General features: G+C 45.7%; 1 long non-coding RNA gene across 1 annotated transcript; it reads left to right on the top strand.

Annotated features, from left to right (window-relative positions):
- The first annotated feature begins 222 nt into the window (after positions 1–222).
- LOC141579848 (uncharacterized) lies at positions 223–15,921 on the top strand. Its single transcript, XR_012511867.1, has 3 exons — positions 223–1,849; positions 9,176–10,393; positions 14,750–15,921. It is a non-coding gene; the product is annotated as an uncharacterized LOC141579848 (long non-coding RNA).
- The last annotated feature ends 5,796 nt before the right edge of the window (positions 15,922–21,717 follow it).

The raw sequence follows: 21,717 nt of genomic DNA, 5'->3' as shown, positions 1-21,717 counted from the left end.
TCCTTCCAGTAAATACAAGGAAAGCAGGAAGTTTAACCAGAGAATTTTCAGCTCAGCCTCCCCAAGCAGACTTCTCTTGTTGCTTTAAAAAAATTATGGGAGATACAAGTCAGTTACCATAAAATTTACCATTTGAAGGTGTACGCATCACTGGTTTAGCATACTCACAGGCTGTGTAACCATCACCACTATCTAATTCCAGGACATTTTCATCATCCTGCTGCTTTGCGTGTGTCCTTCTGGTCAGGTTGAGTGTAGCTCCACCGAGGCTTGGTGTTGATTCAGGGATACTGCGTCTGGCCCTCATGTGGTGTTCCCTGTGGCTGAGATGACCAGGTGTCCTAAGTTCACCCTCTATTTGAGGAGCTTGGTGTCTCCAAAAGGCACATCTCCCTCAAGGATGGGCCAGGAGAGGAGGAATGAGATAGACACCCAGCCTCAAAATAAGCCCTGGCAATGAAAATCAGAAACTGGAAAGCAAAACTCAGCCACCAAGACCAAAATAGGAGGAAATGTCCCAGGCCAGGAGTGAGTGGAACTGCTAGTGGGAAGTGTGGCTGATTTAAAGATGCTCAGGTGATGGGGGACTCTCCACAGTGTCCATCTCCCATGCCTTGGACCTTCCTGTGTGCTGAATCACACCCCATCCCCTCACTTGATCTAAGCCTCCTGGGGTCCCTGGGCACCCACTGCTGTCGATGCCTGAACTTCTGCTGTGAGAACCCTTCTCACCCTGTGGGTCCTGTAATTACCTGCTTACTGGTATGCATTCCTGAATCGACTACATGCTTCAAAAGGGAAGAAGTCCTGCGTTTTTAACCTGCCCACCCTGCCCTCAGCATCGTCTGGTACCGTGCACCATTAAGATTTCATGATCAAACTTTTAAGTTGGCACAAGCCCAAATTTCTCTTTCTATACCCTTACAATACTCAAATGAAAATCAAGTCCCGGGAATGTACCCAAGCATCCCATAGTTCCTAAGGTTGACACACAGATCAGTCATGACGGTGGGTCAAAGCCACCTTCCTGCAGTTTTCACTAATTAGCCCTAGTTCTGGTCCAAAGAATAAAAGAGAATAAACCTCTGCCTTCTTCTCTATGATAACCCTTCAAGTGCTTGAAACAAACTGTCATATCGTCTAGATCTTTTATTTTCCAGGTTAAACAGATGTCCTTCCTTCAATAATTATACATAAAATATGGATTCATTTACTCATTCATTTGTCCAACAAATATTTTTGAGTATGTTCTGTGTGTAAGACACTGTGCTGAGGACAGTGGGTACAAGAGAGGCCCTGACACAGACTCTGCCTTAAAGAAGTCTACATTCCGTGCTGGTTGTGCTGCTCCCACTCTCTGGAGGCTCTCTGATTGATCAATATCCCTTTCCAAATGTGGAACACTACATTCCCAAGAGGTCTGACCAGTGCAGAGTTCAGAGGCACTATTACTTCATGATATGGACCCTGTGCTTCCAAGAACTTTTGATGACTCATATTCTTCTTAGGAAGCGCTCAGGGTATGATATTATATGTTGCGTGTGTGTGTGTGTGTGTGTGTGTCCACAGGTGTGCTTGTGTATGCAAAATAATTTGGTTAAAATTTTTGTAACACTGTCTGCTCTTTGTGATGAAACCAAGTATGTGGTAGTATTTTTGGCGATAAAAGTTCAAATCAAAAACATAGCTATCTTGCCAAAAAAAAAAAACAAAAAAACCCCAAAAACCCAGCCCTTAGGAATAAACAGATTGCAATCTTCATATCAGACTGAACTCTTAAGGTTGGACAGATTCTTTTTTAAAAAGAGCATTATACACTGTCACTAATGGAAGCATGGACATCTGGCAGGTGAGTAAAGCTGTTTCTAATTATAGGGGGCAGTTTGTCTTCAAAGGAGGGTGAACGCTGGGGCACCCTTGGACGTGCCCTTCCATAACATTACTTGCTCAGGACCTGGCAGCCTCCAACCTTCACCTATTTGAAAAATGCGGTGTGGACCACCTCATTTTAGCTTCTGACCCGAATAACTCTGGTCCTTAAACTCCATCAGGCTTTGGGCATTTTTTTCTTTGGGGTTTTGCTTTGAGACTGAAAATGTGAATTTTTTGGTCATGTTGTTTCCTGGGTACTTTCCATACATGCGGGAGGGAGACAGACTCACCAGAGGCTGGAAGGTCAACAGAAGAGAAAGCACTTCTCCTTGGTGACAACGGGGATAAATGTGGGAGAATTCCACAAGACTTGGGTGGTCAGGAGACCCAGGAATGCTTCCAGAAAAAGCAGAGTGTATGAGAGTCATTCTGTCCTCTACCATAAAATAATCTGTCGACGGCACTGTGCTGAGTATTCATTAATTGGTAATTTCACTGTTTAATATTTTCCAATAATTTTTCTTGGCCTAATGTCTCTTCCCTTACCCAATATTTATGAGGCTCTGAATATGTGTGAGGAACTTTAAACTTCAGAAATAACTATTATCATCAGTGTTGTCTTAAGAAGAATCTGTAGTTTTGTTCACCCCCACGATTCCCACAGCACACATCGTGCTTTGCTCATTGGCCGTGGATACAGTGACCACTCTTTGAAGGCAGCTGAGGGTAGAAGCTTTAGAATCCTTCCCGGCGATGCTTCTTATCCTGACATTTCACCCATCAGCATAGAGGACAGGTCCGTGAAGGCTCTCCTCCCTCCCTCTCCTTCCCTCTGGAACCCTCTGATACTGGCATCTGTGTCTGAAATCAGTGTTCTGGTGAGAAGAAAATTGATTAAATAAAAACACCTTTAAAAAGAACAGACATTTTTTCTCTGATTATAATGTTCTCACCAAAGAAATCCTTTGTTATATATTCTCACCAAAGAAATTTGGCAAATACAGATGAGCACAAAGTAGGAAAGGAAAATCGTCATCCTTTCTCCACAATGCAAAGATAAGCACTGATAAGGTGTTGGTGGATACATCGCTTCATTTATCTAGATCTGCTTTATTCTGAAAACAGTTTTAGAGCCTGCTTTTTTTTTTTTATTGAAGTTTGTCTATATCAGTTTACAATGTTGTGTCAATTTCTGGTGTACAGCATAAGAGTTCAGTCACACATATAAATACATATATTCGCTTTCATATTCTTTTTTATTATAGGTTACTACAAGATATTAAATACAGTTCCCTGTGCTACACAGGACAAACTTGCCATTTATCTATTTTACGTATAGTAGTTAGTATCCGCAAACCTCAAACTCCCAATTTACCACTTCCCACCTCTTCTCCTTCCCGGTAACCATAAATTTGTTTTCTATGTCTGTGAGTCTGTTTCTGTTTTGTAAATAAGTTCATTTGTCATTTTTAAGATTCCACATATAAGTGCTATCATATGGTATTTTTCTTTCTTTTTCTGGCTTACTTCACTTATAATGACGATCTCCAGGTCCATCCATGTTATTGTAAATGGCAATATTTTATTCTTTTTTTATGGCTGAGTAGTATTCCATTGTATAAGTATATCACAACTTCTTTATCCAGTCCTCTGTTGATGGGCATTTAGGTTGTTTCCACGTCCAGGCTATTGTAAGTAGTGCTGCTGTGAATACTGGAGCTTGCTTTTTGATGTAACATCATATTGTGAACATTTTTGCAGGCCACTGCTTTTTCTCCTACAATGTAATGGTAATAGCTGCATGGTATTCCACTGTATCTATGCACCAAAATCGATCTAACTAATCACACGTTATTGGGCTGTCTGATCATTCCCACTTTTTCACACACACACACACACACACACCCCTATGATAAACATTCCTGTCTCTCACTCTTTATTCCTATTTTTTCATTCATTATTGTCTGATAATAATCCCTAGGAAAAGACTATCTGGGTACAAGGATAAGCCAGGAATTGAAACCTTTTGGAGTGGACATAGAGAAGCCTTGGTTCCTGGTGAACAGTGTCTTTGTTTCCAGCGATAACCCAACTGTGTGGCCTTGAGCTCATCACTTCACCTATAAAATAGGGAACATGGTCACGCCCATCCCATTGTATTTCAAAAGATGATTCTGGAAAGTACGTGAAAAGACTTTTGAAATACAGCGCGTGGGAGACACTGAGAGTTGTCTCCTTAGCAGCCACTCTTCCTCATCCCCACAGACCTTGGTTTGTATCAGGTAGTTGCCCCTTCCCCACGGCAGGCCTTGTACCTTTCGGGGAAACCAACATTGTCTGGGCATAATCTCATCACCCATGCTAGTGACAGGTTCGGGAACAGGCATGTGAACCAATTCAGTTTCGTGACATTCAAGGGGAAGTATGCTGGGGCTTCTGGAAAATTCCCTATCCTTAGGAGAGCCATAGGAAGGGAGAGTCTCTCTCCCTGAACATTGTCATGTGCAGGCGTCAGGCTTGGCCATATTGCTGCAGGAGCCTCATTACCGCCAGCCTGAGAAGTAAACACAGACGAAGCAAAGCTGTGTGTCCCAGGGAAGGGGGCCTGGAGCCCCTGCATTAGCCGACCTTGAAGGCTGCCCTGCTCTCCTCCTGTGAGATCCAGTTCCAGTGGTGTGAACTCTTGGAATCAGTCAACCCAAATCACAACCCCAATTCTGACTGTCATCTTGTTCATTCTCTTTCTTAATGATAGGACATGTTTTTTAGTCTCTTACAAGTTTCCTTCCAGCTTCTTGGATCCTCCCTTTCCCAATTTTCCAAAAAATTACGTCTCAAGGGAATATTTGACTGAAGAGGATAGTGCTTAGGCCAGCAACTCAGAAATGACTCACTTCAATCTGCTGAGCTGAGAGGGCCCAACCCTGGCCTTCCAATCTGGTCATAGAATCAGGAGATTTTTTTTCACGTTGGAAGGAAACTTAGTGCTCAGTGATTCCCAATCTCATTTTGTAGACAAGGAAGCTGAGGTTCAGAAAGATTTATGGTGATTTGCCTCAAAGTCCATGGCAGATAGGTGCTCCCCAGGTGGCAGTTGCAACACACTTACCTGGAGTGTCAGTTTGGCTCCTGCCACATTTCAGTGGGGAATGCGAGCAAAAACGTACCATAACTGGTTCTTCACACCCTTTGTTTCCTGGCAAATCAAACCGTCCCATGTGTAGTACGAACCCAAACAGCAGTGCTCCTGTCCACATCGGAAGTCCAGCCTTCTGGTCCTCCCTAGTGACGTCTTCTACGAGTCTCTGGGGAGGGATCTCACAAAGAGTCCAGACTTCTTCCTGCAGCTCCGCGGTGCCTCTTCTCTTGGTCTATACCTCTTCTGCTCCTTTGACTATTACTTCTCTGTGCTCCTGAGTCACAGCCCATGCTGTTGCCAAACTCCTCACCACAGCGTCTCTACTGGGCCCCTGGGTCATGTCCACGCTCTTCTGACTGTCCCTGGATTGCCAGCTAATGGTGTTCTTCCTCTCCAGCCACTAAGACAACTCTTGTTTTTCATGGCTGCTGATTCCGACGAGGTTCCCCCACCAGAGCTGGAGCCTCTGCCAGGTGGTTCTCTGCCCTCTTACTCAGACTGACTGTCCATAGAGAATACGTGCACTCCGGGAACGGGTTTTACCAGGGCTGGTTCTGGCGCAGCATCATGCTGCGTGTGGGACCACATTTCCCACTGCTTCTTCACATGTGGTATTTCTCAGAAGCCTCATTTCCAAATTATAGGGTGGGACTAAAGCAGGAGTTCTCAATGTATTTCAAACTTTGGTGGGGAAAGGTTGAACGTCCATGAACCCTTTAAAATGGTAATCAAGGTTTGTATAAAATAACATTTTATGGGATTAAATTCTTCTAATTTTTAATCAGAGTACCAAGGAGGTCTGGGGCCCTATAATGGTTGAGAACCACTGGTCTCTAGATGGTCTCCAAACCAGCTGGTCTCCAAAGCTGTTTAAGTTTTAGTGTTCTCTGATCCTGTGATTCACCAAAAGCAAAATCATTCAATGACTCTCAAAAACTGCTCTATTACATTCCTAAGTGGGTACATGAGTCTATGCAAGAATATTTTAGCCTTAATTGCACTGGAGATGTTATATCGTTTTAAGAGAATAACAAAGGATTAGGAGTTGAAGCTTTTATTAGCAAGACATTAGTGCTCTATCCCATAAAAAGATTATTTATTCTAACCTCAAGTACTATAAATACTGGGAGAGCTTTCTTTTCATAGCTACAAGGTCTTGGAAACTAGACTGACAGGAAGAATAGTTTCCACCTAGGAAAAGGGTGACGCTTTGAACTGCCTCCCTTTCCAGATGGGCTTTCAGGAAGTGAAAGGCCTGGGGGAGATGTCCCCCTGCTTCCTTGGGTGTAGCCTGTAGTCCACAATTGACCCCTAGATGGTGTTCTCAGGTTAGTAAAGGGCGTGGTCACCACTAACACGGAAACCTGCGGTAGCTGGTGGCTGAAATTGTCAACTGGTTAAACAATAAGAAATTAAGTATAGATGATTTTTAAGCAGAACTGGAAGACAGAATTGGAAACGTGACACAAAAATCTACCTATACTACTTATGATAAAAGTTGGAAACATTTAGCATTAGCCCAGCCACTGAAAACATGATTTAAGTGTGGCATTTAGAAGAACCCGTCCATTTTTTTTCAATTGTGGTAGAAGACACATAACATAAAATTTACCGTCTTAACCATTTTCAAATGTACAGTTCAGGAGTTTTAAATACATTCACATTGTTGTGCAACCAACCTCCAGGATTCTTTTCATCTTGCAAAACCGAAACTGTACATTACATCCCTGTGACTTACTTATTTTACAACGGAAGTTTGTACCTTTTGATCCCCCTCACCCATATGACTGGGCTGTTGCCTCAGGCAGACAGCATCGCAGGCAAGAGCGCTTGTTCAAACCACTAAAAGTCGAAAACCTCACCTGCAATGCCCACCAGGAGGTCTTATTCTAAGGCTCTGCTAAGCACACGGATTCACAAGACTGCCGAGCCACAAGGGCACCATTTGATTCAGAGGGAAGCACGGGTCAGGATGCAGAGGGTGCTAGTAGGACACAGCTGGTGTCCCTCTTCTGCAGGACCTTGCAGGGGACCACCAAACCATCCACACCGAGGCCAGAAGCTATCCTCCTTGGCCCCAGGGGATGACTCAGGTGTGAGGAGGTGAGAGTCACATCAGGAGGGTACGGATGCCACCCCGGATTGGAAGCCCCACACTCCACAGCAGCTGATATCTTTTGGAGGAACTCCATGGGCATAGATAGCTTCTGTGGTCCCCACACAGTCATGCCAGTTGTAAGAGTCACCGCACTTAGGGAAACCCAAAGATATAGCTTTCAGCCTGGTGTTTATAGTTGTCCCAGTCCGGACAGAGCTTACCAGTCAGGGCCATTGTTACTTGCTTTTATCAGGTCTCCAGGGAAACAGAGCTAAGGAGTTTCCCAAAAGCCAAATGCTCAGGCCAGAGGGGAAGGGGTTTTGTTATTCCTTTATTCACAGTCCTTCAAATGATTAAACTATAATTTCTTGCAAAACATCTGGTTAAATAGAAAGGAATCAGAATGACACACTGATATGAAGAAATGAATCACACAATGAAAGCTGTCGTCTCTTATTGGTTACAGTCCTGCTCCCCAGCTCACACAGACGGATAGTGATGGAGCTATAATTGGAACCTTAGATGCCTGACAACATGCCCATCAAGTGTCACATTCTCTCCTAAGAGAAGGAAGAGGAAGCATGTGGGAAGGGAACAAAAGGGGTGCTGATCCTGAAGAAGGCAACAGAGAAAGGGGAAGGCACGAAGGCATTTCTTCCAGCTTCCCTGCGGCAGAGCAGCCGCTCTTTGAGATGCGGGATGGGACTCCACAGGGGTGGGAAAGGGAAGGAGGGCAGAAATTTGTGAATGCTCTGATCTTGCTAAAGAAGAGTCTCTTTTTGTCTTCAAAGCAGGAATGTAATTTATTACCTCAGTCATTCTGCAGGGGCTTTGAATTGCAAGTAGAAAAAGTAAACCTAAGAGGTAGCGACTCCTGGCTAGGACCTGCCCCCACCTGTCACTATACCCCAGTCTTTTGTAAGGTCGACAGCTGTGGACAAAGTGGACTAGATACATGGTCCCTATACCTCTTTCTCTCCCTACATTGTGTATGTAATATACACAAAGACACTTCTAGATCTTTAGTTACGATAACAAGTTCATGACGAGGAGAAACTTCAAAGACGGTTGCAAAGCCACTGTCGCACTGCAAACAGTTAGAAGAAGAGGTTCTTAAGAAGTAGCCAGTCCATGAGTGAGGACAGAGCCAGTATGAGAAATGGAAAAAGGAGGTTTGGCCTGACTTGAGGAAGGTCCTATGTGAATAGCGAAGCCAAGAGAGGTTTCCCATTGGACCAAACTTAAGAGTGGGGTCCGGAGAAAGCAAGCAAAAGGACCTTCTTTTCTGGCGGAAAGAATGCAGAGCAAGAACTCCAATCCCTATGGAGATAAGAGCTGGGAAAAAGAAATAAGAAGAGGTGTCTGTGCTGGGAAGGGCTTGAGGCGGGGGTGGGGGGCAGCGGGAAGCATCGGCTGTGACAACAGGTAAGTGAGGTCAAACGTCTACTTGGCACCCTCACAGACAAGCAAAGCTCCACGAGGGCAGAGAGTTGTCGTCTTTGTGACTCCAGTCTCTGGAAGTACTCAGCACTGAGTAAGTTATTCAATACAGCTGAACAAACACGGCCAGTAGAGACTGCTGCTTGTGCCTCACTACTGGGAAACCCACTCCCCCCAACTTTTCCAAAGCATCCTTAATTCCTGACTCATGGCCAACCAATGAACACTGGTTTTTAGTTCAGAAAATATGCTTGCTTTAGGCATGTGAAGAGTGATAATCCATGAGATGGACCCACAGGATCTCGGGAGGTAACAGTAGACGCGGCATTGAAAAGAGCAGGAATCTCTGGTCGTGTGTGTGTGTGTGTGTGTGTGTGTGTGTGTGTTTGTGTGCGCATCCTCCAAGTTCTCTTAGGACCCAGATACGTTTGGGTTTTTTAGCATGGTGACATCTGGCAGTATTCAGTCTATCCTCCAAGCTCAAAAAAAAAAAAAAAAAAAAAAAACTAAGGTGACTCTGTGTCACTAAATCGTCACCAGCTGTGTCCTGCTTGAAAAAAACCTGTTATTAATATCAGAGCTGAATGTTATTTATTAACCACACACTGCTTATTAATCATTTACAGGTATGTGGTGATGCTCAGCATTAAGCTCCCAAAGACAACGCCCTGGCAGCTCAGAATTTATGGGCTTTTACAAAGACAGTAACAATAGACTGGGAAGAGTGCCACCAGGACACACAGGAAAAGGGCACAGGAGAACAAACATACATACAAGCCTTGGCCAAGTACACGGTTCTGTTTAAACAGCGTTTTAAAGCGCTTTGAGAAAAGGGATGGCACTAACCTTTGAGGAAAGGAAGCAGTGTCAGAATCCAGACCTCTGAAAGTGAGGATGAAACCTGAATCTGCAGGATCAAGCAGTCAGTCCCTGTTTCCGCCCTCAGCTGCATGCCAGCAGCCCTAGGGCGATCGGCTGGCGGAGTCTGTCCTCTCTCAGATCCCTGGAGCTCATCCATTTTAGGGTCAGGATCTCTGGAGGTGTCCTCTCTGAATGTTACAGAACGTGACACCACCTGTGAATCCTGCCAAAGGGCATTTGAGCAGAGCCACGGGTCAGCAAGTCATCATGCTCTCCCACCGTCTCTTCCTGTCCCCAGAGAGTGACAGTGGAGACCAAAGGCAGAGTCCCCAGTGGCCTTATTCGAGGGAGTGGAACCGGGAGGGGCCACCTGCCGGAAACCTTGGTGGAAGGTACTAAGGTACCTTGGTAGCAGACGTAGGAGATTGTTTCTCCAGAATTGTGGGTCTGAGGTTACACAGGATTCGAGAACTCACCAGAGACAAAAAGGATCCTAGTTGAGTTGGAAGGAGCAGCCCAGAGCTTTGGAACACACGTGCACACACACGTATTCATTCCATGTATGCGTGTGAATGGCCGCATGAGAAGCGCTCACAATCACGGAACCAGCTCATCTCACCAAACTCTCCTTGGGTTTTATTTCTCAGATTACAGGAGAAACATATGATCATTGTAGGAGGGAAAAAAAAAATCAGAAAACACAGAAAAGTGTAAAGAAGAGAACAATCCCATCACTGAGAGAAACAGTTAACATTTTGTCTCTGGGACTCCGGTCTTTTCGCCTGGCAGACTGAGAGCTCTTTATGCTGCTTTTCCAAATTGGGATCCTACTCAACGTAATGATGGACCGGTAACCTATTTCAGGTTAAGGATGTACAATGAACGGTGTTCAGTACTGGTCTCGTGTTCCAGGTCTGCAGGTACCCAGCCAGATCCTGCAGCCACAATCCGGATAAACACATTGGATCATAGCCTTGGCGCAAGTAAGCCTGGTTAGATTTCTCCGTGGGCCTGTAGCCCTCTAAGTTTCATGACGCCACTACTTCACTGAGCAAGGAGGGGCCCAGAGCAGGTCTGCTTCTGTTCTGTCTTTCTGCTGAGTGTTTCTGGGAGGAGACACCATTTTCTTCTCTCCTGCGACTGCCTTTGCTTTCTCTCTCTCTCTCTGCTCACTTGGCAGTCCCCGGGGCTGTGAAGCCGCCCTCACTCTTCCAGAACCAGCGCCAGAGGAGGCGCAGCGCGGCCGGGGACGCTTAGCGTGCTCTGCCTCCTGTCTGCTACCATTTAAAACCATCTGGGGGCAGGGAGGCAATTTGCTCAGCCCCTCCACTCGGTGACCACACACGTTCTCTAAGGAGAGGTTCACTAGCTTCGTGGCGGGAGGGTGGGTGGTGGAAATCTCCTTAGGAAAGGTAAAAAGATATTCTGTTTTCTCTGCTTTCCCTTGTCTGACTCTCCATGAGAAGGTATTTGTGGCCTCTGTAAACCAGGCCTCAGATTCTCGCCTGGGCTTCAACTCCCTCCTCAAACCTCCTCTTGCTGCTGTGAAATACTGTTGCCTGAGGTGGCTTTCCTTTCCTTCCCTGCTCTAAGTCCCCAAGGATTCCGTGGGCCCATGTCTCAGTGGGGGAGGAAGGAAGGAAGGCTCAAGGCCTCTCTGGGGTCATTCTTCTGACCCAGACCCAGACCACGCAGCCTATCCGACAGGGAGGGGTCCACCTCTGGGTGGGGGAGGCCCAAACTCCTGACAGGACCCGCAGAGGCCTGTACATACACTGGGCAGAAAAACACGGGACTTTTCAGGATTTTAACCCATTTCTTTCCTTCTTATTTTTTTCTCTATATCAGTAAACCTAAGGAGAAAGAGACAATGTGATGGTCTAAGCCCAGGGAAGGTGAGGAAAGCAGGATGGGAACAAATAACAGATAATAACGAGTAACCACACCTTACCGCTGAGAGTCCCTTACGGTTTACAGAGGGATGTCATTCCTTTCATCCCAGCTCCTCACAGCAGCCGGAGGAGGATATCCTGTTCTCTCTGTAGCTGCAGCCGAGGAACTGCAGGCCTGTAAGGATGCTGTGGCTGGCCACGCACGCGCACCTTCAGGAGAGAGGAGCTCGGTCCCCCAGCTGTGGGGAGTGTTGGCTGCTGAGGGCCACAACGGAGTTCCTCACTGCAAATTGTCCTTTATGGAAGGGGTCTGCCCATCCAAGGTTTCATTCCCTTCCTGGGCCTTTGTTTTGATTCTGGACAACTTTAAAGGGCCATCCCAGCTCCAGAATACCCTGTAAGATCACCTGCTTCAGCGAACAGGGTTTTACTCTTTGCACTGCTTTGAAAACCATTTCTCTTCACTCAGTAACTTATCACAGTTATCTATCTACGAATCTATCAAAGACTACAGAATTACCATCTTTAACAGCTACAAAATATCCCACTGTATGGACACCTCATTATTTATCCAAACTCCTATTGTGGAAGAGTTAGATATTTTCCAATTATTTGCTAACAATTATAAATACTCTGTTGGACATCTTTGTGCATACATCTTCTCAAACATGTCCAACACTCCTTAGCGTGCATTCCTAGAATGGCTGGGTCAAAGGACACTGCCCTCCAGAAAAGTGGTAACAATTTACATTCCCACTGCAAGTGTTGGGAAAATCCCCAGATCCAGCTGGCTCAGCTCAAATTCACGATGATAAAACTCAAATGGACACTCAGCACTGCAATCTTACTATTCCTCCCCACGGTTTGCTTTCCTACTTTTTAAGATAATTCTTTCAAATATTTTCATTTCTCAGTAACCCTTCCACATCCCTTTCTTCTCTCACATGCCCAGCTGATGTTCTGGTTTTATAACTAAAACAATAGAAGCCATCGAGGGCAGCACTCTTATCGGTCCACCCCAAATCAATACACACACACACACACACACACACACACACACACACACAATGTGCTGGCATCTGTTTTCTCTGTTTTCCTCCTTCACCGTAGCAAAGCGTCCACATGGCCTGCAATGATCAACAACTTACTTGAACCACATTGGCCCAGCTACTCAAGGACTTCTCTCCTACAATATCCTTTCTCTCCTACCTCATCATCATCATCTGTTTCTTCCTCTCTCCTGGCTCATTCTCAAGAGCATTAAAAAAAAATCTGTCACCTCCCATCTTAAAAATACAAACAAATAAAAGATAACAAAATCAAACGAAAACCCTCTCTTAAGCCCATGTTTCCTCTAGCCTTCACTCTATTCTCTCTGGTTCCTTTCCGGCAAAACTTCTTGAACGTACTCTCTGCTTCCAATTCCTCACGGCCCACCCGTTTTCCACCCACCTGCAGTGAGTCCCCACCACTCACTCCCACTGTTCTTGTCTAGATCCCTGATTCCTTTCAAGGTCTAATGGACACATCCTGGTCCGCATCTTCATTGATTCTCAGTGGCAGCAGCATTGTCTACAGTCGGTCACTCTTTCCTGAAACACTTCCCCCTCTTTCCCTTCCAACTCACGGGCTTCTCCTGCTCAGACTTGTTTGCCAGCTCACCCACTCCATGGGAACTCTGAATACTGGAGTGCCCCAGGGCTCAGTCCTTGGCCCTCAAAGCCCATCCCCTCTTCTCCTGCTCAGTAACTGGCACATAAAATCAATACCAAAACTTGAAAAAGACAACCCCGGAAGAAAAACAGATACAGATCAAGGTTGTATCATTCATCTACTCGGTCAATACATATTTATTGAACACCTACTATGTGCCAAGCACTGAGAAAAGACAAGGTCTCTATTCTTGAGAGGCATAAAATCTAGTGGCAAAAACAGATGTAACCAAGAAACAAGATAAGCAGATTGTGAAGGATGCCAGCTGGAGCAGAGAGAGAGTGATAGGACTGAGAGCAGTGGGGTGGGGATGGGGCACGGCCCTACAGAGGAGGGTCAATGAATGATGCTCTGAGAGGCATATCTGATGAAGTCAGCCAGGCAACAGACCAGGGAAGAACTTCCCAGGCAGAAAAAACAAAAACAACCCCCCCCCCAAAAAAAACAGCAAGCCTAGAAACTCTGAGGCAAGAAAGAACTCTGACATTTGAGGCACTGAAAGGGGCGACAAGTCATGCCTGAAGAGAGGGAGTAAGGGTCCAGACGAGGTGGGCCACACTAAAGGGGTGGGCATGCATTGTAAATTCATTGGGAACACATTAAAGAGTTTCAAGCAATATGCTTAAAATTTAATTTTTAAAAATTCTCTTGAGTCAACCTGAGGAAATTGTGTGTCATGGGAATTCAAGCAACTAGTTGGAAAATGATTTTTTTTTTCTATTGAGTCATATGAAACTCCAATAATACAACGATGTGTTCATTAAAAAAAATCCAGCTCAAAAGTACACCCTATAACGTACAAAAATCACGGGTTTCAAACTCAAAGCAGAGATGAGTTAATTGTCAAGATTGTTTAGTGGGTCACTGCATGCGAAGGCCTCTTTTTTTTTTTTTCTTAAACATTTAGCTTTATCAGAGTTTTTTTTAAGGAAAAAGGAAAACCAGGTCTGTGCCTCTGAAAAAAAATTGGCATAGATTCTAAACAAACACACGAAAGATTTTTTAATCTTCTTAGATTCATAAATGAGCAATTTCCTTAGGTACAATTAGGAATGGCTTATTTTCTCAATTTTAAGTGAGTTTCTGAAATACACCACGTGACACAGAGGATAAGAGGAAATTAGAAGCTATTGCTGCTCTTTCTAGGTCATGAATCACACCATCTTGCTTTTCCTCTGCAATTTGCTGTGACTAATGTCTGAAATCTAAGACCCCCTGCCAGGAATTAACTCATAATTCCAAGTGAAAAGGACGTCACTCAGCTCAGCCCTGTAGGTGACTGTTTACATCATGTGTGTGGTGATAAGCTGGGAAATCCTTGGTGTATGTCAGGCCCTCCTCTCAGAACTACTGGATCTCCATGTAACACTGCCTTCAGGATAAGAACAAGATGGCGGGAGTTGGTCAAAGAGTTGTTTTCAGATCTCTTAACACATATTTGGACCAAATGTTGAAACATGTCCTACGTAGACATATAAATTACTGCTTCCCCAAACAACCACAGGTGAGGAATGTTTTTGCATGTACTTATTTGCATGTACACACTTATTCTACTGGCTTTCTGGTTTCATCTTTCCCTCCCCTTCCGACCTTGCGGGGCCTGCTGTGGGGCCATTTTGACTCATCAATTTTCTAGGCTAATTATTCCAGGGGATTTAAGCTCATTGGGCATTGAGGCTGTGGTTGGTGCATGATAGTAATAATATATTCTACAAACGTTCTCTCCCGTTTCAGGATCCTCAGGGTCTCCAAGCAAAGGTTCTAAGAAGTGTCTCCAGGGCCCTGGGGACTCAGGGAAGGCCCTGCTTCTCCCTATGTCCCAGACACCCTTGAAGCCTCCTGATACTGCAAGTTGTGTGGAATTCTGCAACCAAAGCCAGTTTTGCCTAGTATTGATAAACGGACACTTACCTAATGGCCTTTTTAGAGCAGAGGTGAAGCGACACCTGTGCACTCAATGTCACAATCATCGCAGAGATCACTGGCGGAGGTCACAAGATCAGACATCGCAGAGCTTCCCGGCATTCCTGGCCCTTCTCCCCTCCTCCCCCATGCCCTCCTGGGCTCCAAATTTCCCTTCTCAGATTCAGAAAGGAAAACGACTCTTCCCCAAAGCTGTTCTTGTTGCACTTTCACTTTTCTGCTCTGATCTATTGACCTAAACCCTGGAGACACTGTCTTCCCCCACCTACCAGCTGCCACCCACCACCACCTTCCTCAGTCCCCGGCTTATCTTGGAAAGTCGGCTTTGTCATGTTCACGATCATTTCTGAGACGTCTAAACTAAAACTAAAAATCCCCCAACCCTTCCTCTTTCTCTAAGCCGGCATTCCAGCCAGGCTGGGAGGGGAAAGGTCGGCGTTTAGCTGCCTCTCCCCTCTGGGACCTGAGATTTCATTCCTTTCCCCTCCTTTGCAGGAATGCTGCTCCCCCATGGCACTTGTGGCAGCAAACAGGTTTTATCTGCTCGGTTCTCAAGTGTTTATTTAACTTGTCTCAGCCTTCTCTCTCTACTCACTCTCTGAGACTGTTTGCAAAGTTGCGTTTGCCATGCTTATTCCAATTGTTAAAGAAAAAGACACTAACTACTCTCCATTGACTTTCCAACCCAGTGCCCTCCTGGTCACCATGAATGACCTCTCCTCCTCCTCTGGCTCTTAGTGACCGGGGACTGGTGACTACATGCAACAACCACAAAAATTCTTCTTCAAATATCTTAGGTGAGAAAATTCTCATACTTCAAGGAAAACAGGCACCTTCAAGGACACAGTTATATTAGCTCTTGATTCTTTCAACAGTTAGAATATTTTACCAAGATGATCAGCTTTTCAATAAACTTAATACTTGCAGCTTTCATGACGCCATCATCCCCGGGAGGGCAATGATTAAAGGTAGATTTTACTGCTTGGTTTTTAGTGGTTTTTGGCTGCTCTTCATGACAAAGTTTTTCTGTTTGTTCATTTTTATCATAGAAGATTTGCTGAATCTTTCCAATAACATAGCTCTCTGTATCTCTCCACCACTGTGTTTAAAAGCGTTGCACCCAAACTTCTTAATTAGGCTAACTTGTCGAACTCTCATTTATTTTAAAATAAGAATCAGGTTTTCTGCAAAATCTCTACCTAATAAAAACCAAGGAATTTACTTTAAATTAGAACTCACATTCAGGAAGAAAAGACAAACCCACGCAGAACTTGATGCCGCCAAACAGGACTTTTACACTAAAGGCAACAAAGGCATAGATGCATTCAAGGATTCACCTTGGAGAAAGAGGAGGGCAAAAGGAGATGTTCATAACGTAGTTACCATATGCAGGAAGAATGGGCAAATATAACTGAATAGCAATTTTTTTTTAAGGTTTCAGAAAAACTGCCAAGTAATCTGAGTTGGGTGCCATTTACAAAACATGCTGACAGGAGGGTCACCCAGCTGGCTCTCAGCCTGGCTAAGGAGAGGGAAGTATGTGGCACCTCTTACCAAGTGAGGCTCGACCAACTTTGCCTACCACCAAAAAGCCAGCATTCTCCTGGGACCCCCGAGCATCACCCCAAACCCTTAGCCTCTCTCTGATTCCCAGCCTAACTGGGCTTCCTTGGGGGATGGGGATCTGTGCTGCTCAGCCCTGGCTGTGAACTTCTAACCCAAGGAGCATTCTTATCCCATTATGATGAAATCCACAGGGTTCAACAATTTAATTCCTCTATGAACACTGAATGTATACCAGGTGCTGGGCGGGGGGAGGGAAGAAGCAGAGCGGGGAGACTGGGCTGTGCACGTGACCAAGTCCCTGCTTTCCAGGTCCTGAGGATCTAGTTGAGCAGAGATGTATTGGATATGAGACCAAACATAACACTGGAGAGAATAAAGTCAATGGAATAATAAACTGCTCAAGGGATCCAGAGGGGAAAACAATCCATTCCATAATAGGGAGGGGAGGGAAAGGGAACGAGAATTTTCACAGCAGAGAGAGGGAGGGGGCATTGTTGGCTGAGGGAACAGCCTTGAAATGGCGTCTGTATTTAAAGATCACTTTTAATAGTCTGGTGTTGCTCTGGGGGAAATTTGATAATCTGATGGGGAATGAGACTGACATAGACCCTCCACATCAAATCTTACAGGGTTGGGGGTAGGGGTGAGGGAAGGCAGTGAGAATCCTCCTTATTTCATGTGAGTTAGGCAAATCAAAGTATTTTTTAAAAAGAATTTTTAAATAAGATTTGCTTGGCTAGCAAAACCTTTGGAATTATAGAAGGGACTCACAGATGATAATAATAATAATAAATGATAGTGATATTTGGAATAATAATGACTATGATTACATCAAACTGGAAGTGATTTAGGACATTCATAGTCTTTTAGAGCTGAAGGAACTTTAAAGACCATCTTATCCAACTGCCTTGTTTTAAAAACAGATGAGGAATCTGATGCCCAGAGAAAAGTCCCTTGTCTCAAATCCACAGCTAGTTAGGGGCAAAGCACAGATCTCTTTCTTCCTAAACCAGATCACTTTCCACTAACATATGCTGGTCTGCACCCACCCAGCTATTTTTCAGAGAAGGAAAAAAGACAGTGAAACAGTGATTGGTGTTTAAGGGGTTTGCCTGAAGTCCCACTGCTACCAGTGGCTCAGATGGAACCCAAACCGAGGACATTAGGGACATCAAGCCAACACTCTCCTGTAAACATTCTTACTGAAATTAAACCCATTCACGAGGGATGAAGCACGAGACAGAAGAGTGAGTGTGGTAATTAAAGCCCAGGCATGCACGTTTCTCCAATCATGACCTGGGCAAGAAAGACGGGGGCGGCGGAGTCTGCTTTGCCTCAGCTGCCATCCCGCCCCACCACACACAAGCCAAGCTGCTGGGAGCTCTCTTTCTCCACCAAAGGCTTAGCTGCAATATGGTTTAAATTAGACATTTCTTGCCTGAGTAGAACAAATCACTTAGGTTATATGCTGACAAAAAAGGAACAGTCTGAATGCTTGGAAAGCTTAGGGGGAATTAAATTATGTGCTGTCACTTCAGAGTTGTTGCTCTGTCCTCTCCACCACCACCTCTCAATTGCCTGCAGGAATCCCGGAGGAGGCTTGCGTGCAAGCCGAGCCCTAACCCAGGGTTTAACATAAACTTCGGGCTCTCAGGTCATTGGGCAATAACAGGTATATCCGGTTGGGTCTTTTGTGCTTGTCTGCACGCAAATTAAAAGCTCGTGCAAAGCTCAACTCCTCGGAGCCTCTGGTTAGGGAGAAGGTATGATGCCTTGGAAGAGAATTCTCACACCATCGCCTGTTTACTTTTTCAGGGAATCGGGGTGGAGGGCTGAGCTTGCTTATGGGAAGTTTGCACCTCTGGGAAGCTGAGCTCAGAAGGGGCGGGATGTGGAGGTGGACTTGGGCCAGATTGTCTGCTGGGAGCAGGGCTCTGAAGGACTCCAAGTTGGAGCTTTGAAGGGGTGTAGTTCTTGAGGGCTGTGGGTAGAGGTGGGAGTGCCAATGCCTGCACTTCCTGGCGGGTGGCAACAATGGCCCATGGCTGGCAGGGGCGGAGCTGGGTGGGGAGGGTCACCAGAGGGAGCCGGAAACCAAGGGAAGGGGACATGTACCAAGAGCTGTCACCTCTGGGGGCTTCCCACCTCCCCACCTCTTTTAAAGACCTCACTACAATTCAGCCCTGAAGCCTCCAGAAGGCTGGTTGGAGTAGGAAAGTGTCTTCTCTTCTGTCCTCATGCTTCGTCCCATGGGAAGCGGTAGTGTTCATAACTCTTGCCCTCAAACTTGGAGATTTTCTCCGTCAGGAGTTTGCTTACCTGGTGTGGCTGGAAGGCAGCAGGGCGTCTGTGGTGTCTGGCAGACCTGAATTCAGACTGTGGCTCACCTACCGCAGGAACTCTGTGACCCTGGTTGATAACTCCAACTCCTCCCGTCTCGCTTTATTTGTCTGTAGAAAAGGGATTATGGTAATAGTTACCTTAAAGGGTTGGTTGTGAAGGATTAATGAAATGATTCCTGTCGAGTGCTTGGCACACTGCCTGGCTCAAAGTGCTCAATAAATGGTCGTTCTTCCATTGTTAGTAGTATATGTTACTGTTACCATTGTTATTATTGGCAGAGTTGCTAATGAATGAGCCGCTGCAATTTCAGAATGTGGCTGAGGTTCCCCCGAGCTGGATTTCCCCCTCCTCCTCTGAGCCGCTCTCCCAGCCACTGACTCCGGCATCACCTGGGCTTTGGGCAGCAGAGATTTGGGTACCACTCTGTTAGTCTCTTCTTCCTGGCCCTGCTTGGGGGCTACGGTGCACCATCCCAGCCAGATACGTGGGGTGGTACCTCTGTGACAGCCCAGCAGGGTTGCAGCGCTGTTTGAATGTGCCCACATGTCTCTCATGGGCTTTCTTCCTAAAATCAGTCGCTGGGGCATCACTCCCTTTGAAATCTACCCTCACTCTCACCAACTTCCTACATCAAGAACAGAAATCCTTAGATATTTCTTGGATGAACTTTTCTCACAAGAAAAAAAAAAAATCACATGTTTAAGCTGAGACAGTGATTCTTAAAGTGTGGTCCAGGGACTCCTCAGGAGGGTGGGTGGTCCTGGAGACCCTTTCAGGAAACCCACGAGGTTAAAACTATGATCATAAGATCTTCTTTGCCTTTCTCCCTGTCCTCTCACAAGTTTACCAGGGGTCTTTCAGGGGCGACATGATGTTGAATATCACCGCAGATTGGAGGCAGCATCAGATGTGAGTTTTCATCTGTCTTCTGTTAAATCATAAATTCAAGAGATTTGTAAAAATGTAAAACAATGCCATTCCTACTAAATACCTTTTGTTTTGGAAAATATATTATTTTCCAGTATGCTATTTCTGTTAACGTGTGCTAGGTTTATAATTTTTATTGAATAAACATTCAAAACTTTGTTCCCTTTTCACTTCTAAAATTGTAAATATTGATAGATTTAACTTTAGATTAAACAATAGCTCTTTGGGTTCTGCAATAATTTTTAAGAGTATGAAGAGGTCCTGAACACAAAACATCTGAGAAGTACTGAGCTAAGATTTTGGCACTGGGGCCTATGAAGTCATCACTTTGCTCACTTACTTCTAAATAAAACTATCATTTCTGGAAGTTTGGAATAGTGCGAATTTTATAGTAAGTTCAATATCATGCATTTGAATGTAACAGATCTAGTTCTGAAGCCCAGGTGGAGGCTTCATTCCAGTTCTCTGCATGTTCCAGCCACTGTTTTAAAGGAAAATTTTCTAAACCCTCCCAAGGCTGGACTGTAAGTTACAGAGATCACACTTTGCAGGGCAGATACCAGGGTTGCTCTCCCCTGGGAGGGGAGAAGGCGGGTTTGAATTGAATCCTGCGCTGGAACCAAGATGGCTTTGCCTGTTAGGGTCCTGGGCCCTGGAGAACATCAGCTGTCCTGGGAGAGGGGGAGGAGGAGTGTGGTCCTTAACAGGCACAACAGTGCCAGAGAAGTCTATGCTCATGCAGAGTTAGACAGGAGGGGCTTGTGTACAATTCACGATGATGGGCAGTAAGTTTACGAGTGCTTACTGCTATGGTCTGGATGGGCTCACAGAACTGAGTTCAAACCTTGACTCCTTCACTTGCAGCCTATAAGACTTTTGGCAAATAGTTCATTGTCTCTGAATTTCAATCCCCTTACATGAAAGGTAAGCTAAAGACAGCAATACTTTCAGGATGACCGACAGAAGTAAATGAAAGAGTAGATGTGAAGCACAGAACTCCTCTCCTTTCTCCGTCGCATCGCCCTGTGCTGTCAGGCATTCTAAGAGGGCAGAGGAGCAGAAGCCGCGGGCCCCGGGATGACTGTAACATCAGAGAGGAGGCTCGTCCTCCGGTTTGGCCGTGCACAGTGATCTGCAGGTGGCACTCAGAACTGATGCTGTGTTTATCCCTTGTTATGTGAAATGATACCTGTAACTTGATTTTCACCTCTCTGATCTGCCTCAGGGAGCCTCAAGTACTCTGAGCCCCGCAGTAGAAGAATGCAGAAACGAGGACTCCTGCGAGTCTAGAGTCCCTCGTGTGCTCTTCTTGCTGGGGATAAAGATTTCCATTCTACTCCAGAGCCCCAGGTATTCCACTGGCAACCTGGCAACATGGGAGCTCAGGTGACTGCATCAGAAGGTCCCTGACACTATGAACAGAGAGCAAGGGGCCCCAGGACACATCTGGTGGGAGGAGGCCCAACCACCCCTGCACAGGGCACAGCGGGCGCTTCCAAACCCAGAAACTGAGAAGCCCCTCCTTCCTTCTGTAATCAAACCCTTAAAATGAATAAGCCACCAGGGACTGACTCAGTCCAGTGGAAAAGGAAATAGGCAGGTTAGTCACCACCACAGTACAGACGACTGAATTTGACTTTCCACTGTGGACAGAGGAGCGTTCTGGACCATTTCCTCCCTGACAGTTGAGAAGGGAGAGCTGAGACCCTCCTAGCCAAGCCTTCTGGTTCAGGCTCCCGAGATGGCCTCAGCTTCTTCAGCGAAGCTGTTAGATGCTCCGGATGCCCCAGGTCTGAGTCCCAGTCCTGTGTTTCACCCAGGCCTGTCATGGGAAGAAAGAAGGTGGTATCTTCTGGGAAGCTGGGGAGTGTTGCTTCGTTTGCCCAAATCCCTGGGAGGTCCCACGATAGTGCTCCCTGGAGTCCTCTCCTGTTTGCACTGCA

This window comes from Camelus bactrianus, chromosome 15, assembly GCF_048773025.1.
Source record: "Camelus bactrianus isolate YW-2024 breed Bactrian camel chromosome 15, ASM4877302v1, whole genome shotgun sequence".
Lineage (NCBI taxonomy): Eukaryota > Metazoa > Chordata > Mammalia > Artiodactyla > Camelidae > Camelus > Camelus bactrianus.
The sequence above is the reverse complement of the archived record's forward strand: the minus strand, read 5'-3'. Positions and strand labels throughout refer to the sequence as shown.